The sequence below is a fragment of the Sus scrofa genome, chromosome 7 (assembly GCF_000003025.6).
Source record: "Sus scrofa isolate TJ Tabasco breed Duroc chromosome 7, Sscrofa11.1, whole genome shotgun sequence".
In the NCBI taxonomy this organism is placed as follows: Eukaryota; Metazoa; Chordata; class Mammalia; order Artiodactyla; family Suidae; genus Sus; species Sus scrofa.
In genome coordinates, this window is record NC_010449.5 from 5,390,747 (window position 1) to 5,404,556 (window position 13,810).

Sequence of the window (13,810 nt, forward strand, 5' to 3'; positions counted from 1 at the left end):
GAGAGGGGGCGGGGCCTAAAGAGGGGTGCGTGACAGATGGGGAGGAGCTGGCAAACCTCCGCTCTCGGATCAGGATTGGCGGTGGAATTTAAATTTGAGGATTATGCAAAGGGCACTGTGGCTGTAGGGGTTCGATCCCTGACCGGGGAACTTCCACAAGCCAGGAGTGCGAGCACCTCTCCCCCAAAAAGGGGAGAGTTTGTATCAAGTGATTTGGGCAAGCCAAGGAAATCAGGTATCATTGGTTTTAATGATCTTTATTTACAATACCGCAAAGATATAATAATGATATAATTTATGTATATTATGTATATTTATGTATGATTTATATGTGATACAATTTATGTAGCTTTGGGTATCGAAATAAAAAATGCACATAACGTTTTCCCCCGAAGTTGCTAAATTCTTATATCTTCAAGGTATAAAATGGGTAGTACGTGTTCAACCCCAAAAGATTTCTGAAAAACAGTTTCCTCATTGAAGAACGAATAAACGATGTGTATTACTCTGAGAGAAATGGAAAAGAAATACAAGATAGTTCATCACTAAGTCAGAAACATAGACGTTTAGTGGGGAACTAAGCTTCTCTACCCTAAAATACTTAAATTAATTCTGGCAGTGGAAAGAAATGTAAGAAAAAGAAAATTTGGCCAAATCAACATAAACAAAATACAAAGGGAATTCCAGTGCAAGTGGATTGTTGTGCATGAATTATCTATTTATTTTCCTTATATAGAGAATTGAATGACTATTTCACTAGTTCCCAAAAGGCCAAGATGAGAGAATTCACTCATCTATTTTCAGTGTTTAGGTACACATTTTACTTGTAATAAAATATTTAAAACATTTGTAGTTATCTAATTCCAATGGGTGGTATATTTAAAATAAGGCTTGGCCTAAATTACTCAAACTGAGGTTTGATTTGAATTCCAGTAAAAATTATTTCAAATCAAATGAAAAGACATGCACCCAAATGTGAAAATGATAACTGGGGGAGTAAATGGGTGGAAAATCAATTTTTAAAGTTATTATTTATTATTTTGGGGCTGTGTCCATGGCATACGGAAGTTCCCAGGCCCTGGATTGAACCCAAGCCACAGCAGTGACAATGGCACATCCTTAACCTGCTAGGCTACCAGGAGACTCCTGAAACACTTTAAATACGTTCAAAGTTATGAGCTCATAATGACATTAAAAAACAAGAACAAAATTCTAGAGAACCCATTCATTATTTTGAAAGGTGATAAATAATGGAAACAAAGTTACTTTTTTAAGATTATCCTATAGCTACTGTATCTCAGGGAAACCAAGTACTGATGAGGGGAAACTTTCTCTTTATAGAAGTGTTCCAGCGAATAAATGAAGATAAAAGAATAGAAAATCATTGTTCTGCACCCTCCAATGAAATCAAGGATCTGGGCAATGATTATCAATAACTTCACATCCTACAAATAGAGGCAAAGAGACAGAATGAGCTTCTGAGAAAGGTACCTATCATCACCTAGAAAGTAGCCTTTCCAGCTGAGTCTGAAGCTGATCAAGCCTTTTGATCTAATAACCAGTTCACAGGAAGTAACAGGGGGAAAGAGGAACAAGTTAGGTGAGACCGTAGAGATGCAATCAGCAAATTCTAGATCACGGAAAACTCTATAGGACAAATGATCTGACTGTTTCAATAAATAACCTGTGAAGGGAAAAGATAAGACAAAGGGGAGATGGAACCCATACATCTAAAGAATTATGAGGACATATCAATTAATTACAATGTATGTATCTTTTTTGCAAGCCTAATTCTTACAACAGCAACAAAACTTAAATAAGACAAACACTGATGGTTGGACATGACAGTGACAGATGTCTATGACACTCCCTTGTAGATGCCAGGGAGAGTAAATTAACTTGCCCAAACTGACATAGCTAATAGATCTGTGCATGAGTCACCTGGGGCATCTAAAAAATGCAGATGGCGTGCCATACTCCTAGAGATCCTGATTTGGTTTGTCTGGGGTGGGAGCAGGCTTTGGTATTTTAAAATATCCCCCCCCCATTTTAACATCCAGCCAGGGTTGAGAACCTCTTTAATACATGGAGATTGTGAATTTCAGGTCAATTTTCTGGTTCTGAAGCCCACACTGTTCTAACTCCCTACAGCCTCCTTTCCCTGTTTTTATGGCGAACTGATGCGTGTTCCACTTCACTCAATATCAGGCATAAGAATGAGGAGACAAGTTGTATTTTCTACCATAGTCAGTAAGTGTATCTTTCAAGGATCCACATATTTGACTTGGAGATATCCATGTGAAGACCGCCTTGCCCATCATAAAAATAACTTGAAGATTTGATTTCATCAAAGGGAACACTTCTTTGATCTGCTGTTATCAGAGTCAAGTTTTAAATCCACAGTACCTGAGGATACAAATTGAATGTCAAAAGACATTAGTCAAGTGCAGCACGAACCGGCTGACTTTCTTTTCTGGAGCAGGCCTGACAGCTTTGTGGATGTCACATTGGCATCTGTTAAAACAAGCTGCATATGCCAGAAACCGTTACTGTATCAGATTGCTTTTAGCACTGCCTATCTGAAAATGCTCAGTTGTAGGAGAACTTAACACGTATTTCAGAAGATGTTTGGATTTATTTATTTACTTATGAAGAGTAGTTGCTTTACAATGTTGTGTTAATTTCTGCTATATAGCAAAGTGATTCAGGCATACACACACGCACACACATATGTATATATCCACTCTTTTACAAGATTTTATTGGAGTTGACTTACAATGTTGTATTAGTTTCAGGTGTACGGCAAAGTGAGTCTGTTATACCTATAAATATACCTATTCTTTTTTGTCATATGGGTTACTACAAACTATTGAGTAGATTTTCCTGGGCTGTGCAGTAGGTTCTTGTTAATCATCTATTTTCTGCAGTAGTGTGCAGATCTTATTCCCACGCTCCCAATTCCTCCCCCACCCTATGTATACATGCTTTTTAAAAATACTCTTTTCCATTATGGTTTATCATAGGACCTTGACCGTGGTTCTCTGTGCTACACGGTAGGACCTCGTTGTTTATCCCTCCTTGTATAACAGTTTAAATCTGCTAACCCCAACCTCCCCCCCCATCTCTCCCCAACTCCCTCCTTCTTGGCAGCCACAAGTCTGTTCTTGCCCCCGAGTCTATTCCTGTTTCATAGATAGGTGCATTTGTGTCATATTTTAGACTCCACATGTAAATAATATCATATGGTATTTGTCTTTCTCTTTCTGACTTCCTTCACTTAGTATGAGAATCCATGTTGCTATGAATGGCATTGCTTCATTCTTTTCTATGGCTGAGTAATATTCCATTGCATTCCATTGTACCCCATCTTCTTTACCCATTTCTCTACCATGGACATTTATGTTGCTTCTGTGTCTTGGCTATTGTGAATAGTGCTGCTATGAACATACAGGAGCGTGTATCTTTTTGAATTAGAGTTTTGTCTGAATATATGGCCGGGGGGGACCACTGGATTATAGATAACTTTCTCAGTTTTCTTTCTTTCTCTCTTTCTCTTTTTTTTTTTTGGTCTTTTTAGCACTGCAGCCAAGGCATATGGAAGTTCCCAGGCTGGGGTTCAAATCGGAGCTTTAGCAGCCAGCCTACACCACAGCCACAGCAACGAAGGATCCAAGCCATGTCTGTGACCTACATCACAGCTCACAGCAATGTTGGATCCTTAACCCACTGAGTGAGGCCGAGGATCCAACCCGCTTCCTCATGGATACTCGTCGGGTTCCTTACTGCTGAGCCATGACGGGAACTCCAAATTCTCAGCTTTCTGAGGAACCTCCGTGGTGTACCATAGTGGCTGTACCAACTTCCACCAAGAGTGCAGGAGAGTTGTCTTTTCTCCCAAAGATGTTGGGATTTTAAGCCCATGTTTCAGTGTCATTAATTGTGTGGTAAATAAGGTGATGCCAGTGCGACATGGGCTTTGACTTCTTTGCTGCAGACACCGCTCACGTCTCTGCACGGCCTGCATTTCTTCCCAAGAGCTCATTAAGCCGTGACTATGCACAGGCACTGAATTAAGTGGTAGGGACACATTGACAAACAATCCCTCAAGGGTAGGGTGTCTTGAGAGAAGAGGCTTGAAAGCAATTAGAATCACGTGGAAAGCAAAGAGCAGGATGCAGAGAGAAGGGCAAGAACACCCAGAGAGGCACTTCCTCTGGACCTGGGGAAGGTCAGAGAAGTTTCCAGGAGGTCAAGGGGTCTGAACTGAGACTGGAAGGAGGAAGAGGTGGTGTTCAGGTGAAGGGTGAGATGCAATGGTGGTGGCGAGCTCCCAGGAGGTGAGAGTCACAGGTACAGACCCTGTACATCGAGGAAGACATGATTCTCTGCAGAAACAGTTCCAGGTGAGGAGGTGAGCGGGAAGGCAAACAAGCAGGTGCTGGATCAGAAGGAGCCTTGTCAGCTGCATTATGAAGGCTTTACTCCAAGGGCACCCTCCTATGCTGCCACTGCGAAGGTCAGTTGGTGCAGCCATTATGAAGAACACTATGGAGGTTCCTTTAAAAACTAAAGTTAGAGCTGTCACATGATCCAGCCATCCCACTCTTAGGCATGTCACCAGAGAAAGCCGATTTGAAAACATACATGCATCCCAATATTCATAGCAGTACTGCTTACAATAGCCAAGACATGTGAGCAATCTAATGTCCATCAATACACGGATAAAGCAGTTGTGGTACATCTATACAATGGAATATTACTCAGCCATAAAAAAGAATGAAATAATGCCATTTGCAGCAGCATGGATGGACCTAGAGATTATCGTACTCAGTGAAGTAAGTTAGACAAAGAAAAATATCATAGGATATCACTTATATGTAGACCCTTAAAACGATCAAATAAATTAATTTATGAAAAAGAAACAGACTCAAAGACATAGAAAGCAAACTTAGGGTTACCAAAGGGGAAAGGAAGGAGTAGGAATAAGTTAGGAGCTTGGGATTAAGAGATACTCACCACTATGCATATGTAATAGATAAACAAGGACATACTGTGTAGCACAGGGAACCATACGCAGTACCTTGTAATAACCTATAATGGAAAGGAATCTGAGAAAGATTTGCTGTATACCTGCATCACTTTGCTGTACACCCGAAACTAACGTTGTAAACCAATTATGCTTTGCCCAAACGCTCTTGGGCATCTCAAAGTCAACCTGTCTGCACCAAACTGGCCATATTATCTCTTATGCCCTTTCTGCAGATCAACCCACCTCCCACCCAGCCCGTGTTCTATTTATTACCGACTCATCAGCACCTGGCTGGAGGATTGGAACCAAGTGGGTACGCGGCCACTTCATTTGCTGAAAGAATAAATGAGCCTGATGCTGAAAGCTGGGTCAGTGGGTCACAGCGTCCAAGAGGCACACTGCAAGGATTTCATGGAGTTCTGTCTTGAGGTGAATATGAAAAACCCCAAGGCAGAAAATCCATACCTGGTGGGTAGATCGGTGTGAATGAAAATGACTCAGAAAATGACCACAAGGTTATGGGAGGAAAAATGCACTAAAGGACAAATTATTTTCCTGCCCCAGTCCCTAATCCCTCATTCCTTCATCTCCCAAACCTCTTGCTTTGAGCTCAGAAAGTGTCCACTTGTCATCTCATCACATCAGCATCTTTCTCGTTATTGGACGATTTATCCACCTTTGCTGTGTGCTCGACCCTTCAGGTGATGTATAAGCAAACAAAGGAAGGGCAGAAATGGATGTGGGGGCAGCCTTTCCTTCCCTTCCAGAGGCAAGCAGAGAGCGAGCGATACTTATCAAGGAATTGTAACCAGTAAAGAAATGAACAGTTGTCCATCCCGCAGCTGGGGGAAGAGGCAAAGAGGGCCAGTGGCCAGGAGGACAGCCCAGGATGGGCACAAGTCAAAATCTTTCAATTTATATGGGGAGAATGACCCCTCAAGAGAGATGGCCTCACGGGTTAAGGATCCAGCATTGTTGCTGCTGTGGCTCAGGTCACTGCTGTGGTGCTGGTTTGATCCCTGGCCCAGCAACTTCCAGGGGAGGGCAAAAAAAAAAAAAAAAAAAAAAAAAAGAGAGAGAGAGAGAGAGAGAGAGGCTTATACTGCCTATAAAATGGAATTGTGAGGAACTTAGACCTTATCCAATCCAGCAGTTTCTAAGTACATTTTTCCCAGCAGCACCTCTCCTTATTTTTTATTATTTATTTATTTTTTTATTCTTTTAGGGCCACACGCATGGCAAATAGAAGTTCCCAGACTAGGGGTCTAATTGGAGCTGCAGCTGCCAGCCTACACCACAGCCACAGCAATGCAGGATCCGAGCTGTGTCTACGACCTACACCACGGCTCACTGTAACGCTGGATCCTTAACCCACTGAGTGAGGCCAGGGATCCAACCTGCATCCTCATGGATGCTAGTCGGGTTTGTAACCACTGAGACACAATGGGAACTCTAGGAGTACCTCTCTTGAAACAAAATTTTGTCATTGTTGAAACTAGGTGATCAATAGTAAGGATTTATTATTCTCTCTATGTGCAGGTATGTTTGAAATTTTCCGTAATAAACTACTTTGAAAGTAAGAGTGCATCGAGATTGAATATACAAAAGAACGCCTGCAGTTTAAACACAATATCCTGCATACTTGCGAAGAATCATTTCCAAGGAATCCTTGGCAAAAATCTGTCATTGCTTAAATGCTGCTGATGGCAAAGAGCACACTCATTTGGGGCAGTCAGGATCGGACGGCTCTGCTTGTGAGAAAATTGTGTTGAAACAGTTCAGCAACCTGACCCCCTTATAACATTAAATGAGAGTCTGAACAACTCCTCCACCTAGAAAGCATATTTATCCTTTTTGTTTTATCCCGTGCAGTTTCACATAATCCCAAATAACTGGCAAAGCCTGGTATTCAGTTTCGTACTAATATATGCTGCAACGTCTGCCAGAGAGATGCTGAGGGCTATGTTGCATCCTCTGGGCTCAAAAAGATGTGAGCAAAATATTTAAGTAAAATTAAGACACCTACAGGCAAAACCTGACAAAGTGTTGCACACTGCTACATAATAGATTGAGTTTTTTTTAATATCACAGCACTCCATATCTTCACCTACCTGTCAGCTCCACATCATTTGTTATTAATTTAACACCAGAGAGCCTGGATAGAGCTTCGAGCTAGTGAGAGCGCAGAAACCAGGGGCAAAGACCGCCCAACCTCCTTGGAGGTTCTTGTTCACAAACTTGAAGGGAATTCGAAAAATGTCCCTCAATTGGGAGGATGCTTGATATGAAATCAAAGTAGAGAAACACGAATTTCAGTGGCCTAATTTAAACCAGAAACAGAATAACATTGGGTGGCCAGGTCATCTACGGAATTCCAAAAGCAGTGCTAGGGGAGAAATTCCTCTCTTCCTGGTATTCTTGAGCCTCTCCCTCCTTAATCGTGTGGACCCTGGACTTCTCTTAATTCCATGGACCCAGGCCCAGCATCAGCAGGTCCTAAGACAGGGTTGATGCTGATCCTAAGACAGGGCACCTCAACAGGAGGAGCTGGAGGAAAACAGGTGTCTGGTTTGCAGACTGATTTTTATTTTTATTGAAAATTTCTTTTCTTCATTTATGTATTTTTTTAAATAAAAATTTTATTTATCTATTTGTTATTAATTATTTTTTATTAAATTATAGTTGATTTGCAATGTTGTACCAATTTCTGTGCAGCAAAGTGACTCAGTTATATAAATGTATATATGCACATATAATATATGTGTATATATATATATATATATATATTCTTTTTCTACATTATTTTTCCATCATGTCCTATCCCAGGAGACTGGACACAGTTCCCTGTGCTATACAGTAGGATCGCATTGCTCATCCACTCTAAATGTAAGCGTTTGCATCTACCAAACCCAAACTCCCCCCCGTCCATCCTGCGCCTTCCCTCTCCCCCTTGGCAACCCCACATCTGTTCTCCACGTCTGCGAGTCTCTTTCTGTTTTGTAGATAGACTTTTAGTTCTTCGTTTTTGTCATTGTCCCATTTCTAGTGATGGTCCTAGACTTCTATGGTTGTTTTCTTTCTTCTTTCTTTTCTGTGGGGGATGAGTGCGGGAATCGTAAAGCTCCCCGCCTGAGAACAGAGAGGTGCGGCTTTCACACAGGTCAAGGATGTTTTGAAAATTCTACTCCTCAAATTACAAGCCTTGGAAGCCTCCTAGGATCCCTTTCATCACATTCTGTCAAGGCTGCACCGATCTAAGGACGGGGAAAGAGAATCGACCTCTTGCAGAGCAGAGGTGAGATCTGAAGAGCGTGTGGACCTGAACCCATTGCTTTCAGCTTGAGTCTCCCTTTGGGCCACAGCAGCGCCGGTCCTTCCTACGTGGAGACTCTACTGGCTCCAAAGCCGCCTCCTGTTAGGACACCAGGCTCCGGGTCAGCATCCAGTTTCCCACCATTTAAATCTGGTCCAGGTGAAGACGGGGATTTTTCAAACGTTATTCCTTTGGAATGACTCCTTGAGAATGCTGCCTTTGGACAGCAAGACCCGTGAACTAAAATGTGAAGTTATCCGGACCCCTTACTCAACATGCACCCAACAATGGAATCAACGTGGGATACCTCTTCTGCTTTTCTAATGCCTGGGAATGTTTAACTGTGGGTCTCGGCTCCATCCCCTGAAATAGACCTTCTTTCCCATAAAATGGGGACCTTGTTTGAACCTGGGTACTTTCTCAATCTAATTACTAGCCATAGAAATTTTAGCATTCAAAGGCATCGTTTCATGCTGTGCTGTCTAGTCTCTCAATACAAGCTGTGTAATTCGGTTAAAAATTCATAGTTTTTTAAAAAATGAGTTGATTTGTAATCCACTCCATTAGCTAAAAGAAACACTTGCAATCTCTTAATAAACTTTTTTCCAACTTAGATTCCCTGTAAGGGTTAGGACAATGGCAAAGGAGACCTGCTGTCTAGCACAGGGAACTCCATCCAATAGTCTGTGATAATCTGTGTGGGAAAAAAATCTGAAAGAGAACGGATGCACGTATATGTGCAACTGAATCACTTTGTTGTACAGCAGAAATGACCACAACCTTGTAAATCAATGTCAATAAAACCTAATTTTTTTAATTTTTTATTTTGCTTTTTAGGGCTGCATCTGAGGCATATGGAGGTTCCCAGGCTAGGGGTCGAATCAGAGCTGTAGCTGCCGGCCTATGCTGGAGCCACAGCCATAGCAACGCAGGATCCAAGCCGTGTCTGCGACCTACACCACAGCTCATGGCAACGCTGGATCCTTAACCCACTGAGTGAGGCCAGGGGTCGAACCGGCAACCTCATGGTTCCTAGTTGGATTCATTTCCACTCACCACAATGGGAACTGTAACTTCAATAAAACTTTAAAAAGTTTTAAAAAAGACCCTTAGAGAGACTTTTTTTTTTTTTTCTATTTGAAATGGGTTCTCTTTCTGAGATCTTAACCAAAAGGTTTTACAATCACACCCTTAGCTTCATCTTTAGACCATGTTTTCCTGACATGTTTTGGATTTGATCTTTGGTCAGAAGAGATTTCTTTTTTCTCTTCTTATTTTCTTTTTACAGCCACACCTGCGGCATAGGGACGTTCCCAGGCTAGGGGTTGATCTGGAGCCTGCACCACAGCCACAGCAACGCCAGATCTGAGCCACATCTGCAGCATGCACCACAGCTCTAGACAATGCTGGATCCTTAACCCACTGAGCAAGGCCAGGGATCGAACCTATGTCCTCATGGATGCTAGTAAGATTCATTTCCACTGCTCCACAAAGGGAACTCCATTGGGTCTTTGCCTATGGAGTCCACAGCCCAGAACCTGTTAAGTAGTGGGTATTTGATGTGAAATTGAATTTTCAGTTCTTTCTTTTCATCTTTTACACATTTTAAGTGGTGGTCATAAGTGCTTATGGAATTTTCACTTTCTTTTATTACATGGAGCCTAGTGGGGAATCCTAAAGTTTTATGCAGGAGAAGAGAGTAGTAATTTTTATAGCTGATCCGTGGAATTTTGAAATAACTCTTGAGCACACAGCTTGAGAGGGTCTAATTTGGTTTTAATAGCGGCATTCACGGGGACCGGATAATAGTAGTTTATACAATGAATGGAAAGATGGAAGTCTTCTGACACTTGGAAGGATACTGTCTCTCCTTTTGGGGGAGGGCTGCGGGGACTTGTTGAAAATGATAAGCCTTCGATTCATAGAGATAGATATATACGATATATATAGATACATACGGATATATGATTCATATCTCTCTCTCTATATGTATGTATGTATATCTTTTGCTTTTTAGAGCTGTGCCTGCGGCACATGGAGGTTCCCAGGCTAGGGGTCGAATTGGAGCTAGAGCTGCTGGCCTCCACCACAACCACAACAACCCAGAATCTGAGCTGCGTCTGTGAACTATGCCACAGCTCATAGCAACACTGGATCCCCAATCCACTGAGTGAGGCCAGGGATCGAACCGGCATCCTCATGGATACTAGTCAGATTTTGTTTCCACTGTGCTGCAATGGGAACTCCCTTAATTCATATTTATTTAAGACCATTCTTACTAGCAAGGGAAATTTCATTCACTTCAACCACCCAACCACAGACAGCACATTGTATGTATTCATTACATTAATTAGTCAGCCGGAATATGGTTTTCTTTAAAAAAAATATTAAATGGTAAAACTAATGGGTTCATGAAAATGTCTAGGAATTTTCTTATCTTGGCTCAGCTGTCTGCCATAGTATTATCCCTCTGGTGGGCATTTGACAATAGTTTGTTTGCTTTTTCACTGTATATAAGTGGCACCCGCCTGTGTCCCCACATAAGAGACTGCAGGTAACACTAATGAGAATTAGGGACAAAAGAGTTCCCATTGTGGCGCAGTGGAAATGAATCGGACTAGGAACCATGAGGTTGTGGGTTCGATCCCTGGCCTCGCTCACTGGGTTAGGGATCTGGCGTTGCCATGAGCTGGGGTGTAGGTCACAGACATGGCTTGGATCCTGTGTTGCAGTGGCTGTGGTGTAGGCTGGCAGCCGTAGCTCTGATTCGACCCCTAGCCTGGGAACCTCCATATGCAGCGGGTGTGGCCCTAAAAAACCAAAAAAAAAAAAAAAGAATTAGGGATGCAAAAGAGACCAGAAGCACTGGCCTATTTTGGGGAGCAGATACTGATCCCTCAGTCTGTAAGTTGACACCTGCCCCCATCATCCCCAGGACTTCTCACTCCCATGTCTACAGCCAATCAGTCTCTGTGGTCTGTCCTCAGTCATGGAGACTTGCAGGAAAAAAAAAAAAATCCACTTACAGCCCTCAAATTTCTAAAGTAATTGATAAATGAAGGCAATCACATAACTATGTTTTTCTGCTAAAATTATTCATGAGGGGGACTTTCTCAGATATTTTTAAGACGGTCAGTATTTGTTTAGAAAAATAGCACATTTAAAAACTTTTTAATTGCTGTATCTCTCACCTACAGAAAGGCACACCCATCGTAAACATAGAGCTCAATGAAATGTCACCAAGAGAATCACACCTGCATTAACTCTAACTTGTATCCAAGGGCAACATCACCTGCATTCTTTGTTGTGACCCTTCCAGCCAGGACTTAGCTCAAGAGTAATGACCACAGATTAGTTTTGCCAGTAGTTGACCATTGTAGAAATACAATCATGTGGTAAGCACTCTTTTAAAAGTATTTTCCTTTCTTTCTTTCTTTCCTTCCTTCCTTCCTTCCTTTTCTTTTTTTGCATTTTTTTTAGGGCTGCATGTGTACCATATGGAGGTTCCCAGCTTAGAGGTTGAATCGGAGCTGCCGCTGCCAGCCTATACCACAGCCACAGCAACACGGGATCCAAGCCACGTCTTTGACCTACACCCCAGCTCAGGGCAATGCCAGATCCTCAACCCACTGAGCGAGGCCAGGGATCAAATCCGCATCTTCATGGAGACTATGTTGGTCTCTGAACCCACTGAACCGCAGTGGGAACTCCAGCTTACTCAGTTTTAGTCAATCTTCTTATTCTTTCTTTACGAATACATTTCCTTTAAAATGGGTTTACCTTGAACTAAGAAACACATCGCTTCCTGAGTGCCTGGGTTATCGCATTGAATACCTGGTCATCTGATCCTTCCTTTCCAGAACACTATCCGTGCATAACTTTCAAGCTGTTCTCTGTGGATCCCAAGGGTATTTCTTCGTCTCCCCTCTGCTCCCCACTGTGAATTAGGGACATGGCGCTCGGAGCTTTCTTCCACCCCCTTCCTAACCCTCTCCTCCTACATTCTTTTTTTTTTTAAATTATTATTATTTCTTTTACTATTTCTTAATTTATTTTTTCCACTGTACAGCATGGGGACCAGGTTACACATACATGTATACATACTTTTCCTCCCATTGTTGTGTTGCGATGTAAGTATCTAGACACAGTTCTCAATGCTACACAGCAGGATCTCATTGTAAATCCATTCCAAGAGCAATAGTTTGCTCTGTGAATCCCAAGCTCCTGATCCCTCCCACTCCCTCCCTCTCTCCCCAGAGCAGCCACAAGTCTATTCTCCAAGTCTATAATTTCCTTTTCTGTGGAAAGGTTCATTTGTGCTGTATATCAGACCTATATTCTTTTTCGTTTGTTCGTTTTGGCCACGCCTGCGACATGCCAAAGTTCCCTGACCAAGGATCGAACCTGCTCCACAGCAGTGATACTGCCAGGTGTTTAATCTGCTGAGCCACCAGGGAACTTCCTACTCCTGCATTCTTGCTCTGTTTCAACCACAGAATCTCCTGCATTGTTAAAAAGAAAGAAAGATATGAAAACAGGAAAAAAAAAAAAAAAGCAAAAACCTCATAGTTAAAGAACCATGAGTGCCATGCCAACATTCCTACCCAGAGGCCTCCTCCTGGCAACTGTATACAAATTCTAACGGACTCATAGACAGCAAACCAGACGTGAGGTTGGAAGGGTGGACTGTGGTTTGAGATTCGAAGATGCAAACTATTACACACAGGATGGATAAGCGATGAGGTCCTGCTGTACAGCACAGGGAACTATATTCAATACCCGTGATGAACCATGACGGAAAAAATATGAAAGAGAATGTGTAGGCCTTCTCTCGCGGTGCACTGAGTCAAGGCTCTGGTGCTGTCCCGGCAGCGGCTTGGGTTGTTGCTGTGCTGCAGGTTCAGTCCCTGGCCTGGGAACATCCGAGTCCCTCGAGTGGGGTCCAAAAAAATGTATGTGTATGTGGAACAGAGTCATTTTGCGGTAGAGCAGGAATTAACCCAACAGTGTAAATCAACTATACTGCAGTAAAATAATTTCAAAAATGAGGTCGAACTGAGACAGATGTCACTGTATTTTCTCAGGGCCCATTCCCTTGAGTCATTAATTTTCTTGTCCTTCCTGCTGGGCCTGGGCAAATAGCTATAACTCTCCAAAAGGAAAGTTTATGTCTTAATATTGTCTGCAAATCCATCTCAAAGTGTGCTTGGTTTCAATCTGATATTTTAAAATTAAAATCCATTCAAGACCTACAAAATTTATGTACTTTCTTTGGGCTTATTCCCATCCTTGCTGTTGTGGGAAGGTTTTAAATGCCCATTTCTGAACGCTTACTTCCAAATGTGTACTGACTGCTGGCTATTATTATTACACATTTGGAAGAGTCATTCTAAAGACACTTTGAAAATCTAGCTATTGTGCAGGTGCCGAAAAATACATTGAGTTTGATTCTTGGCTCTAGGCGACAT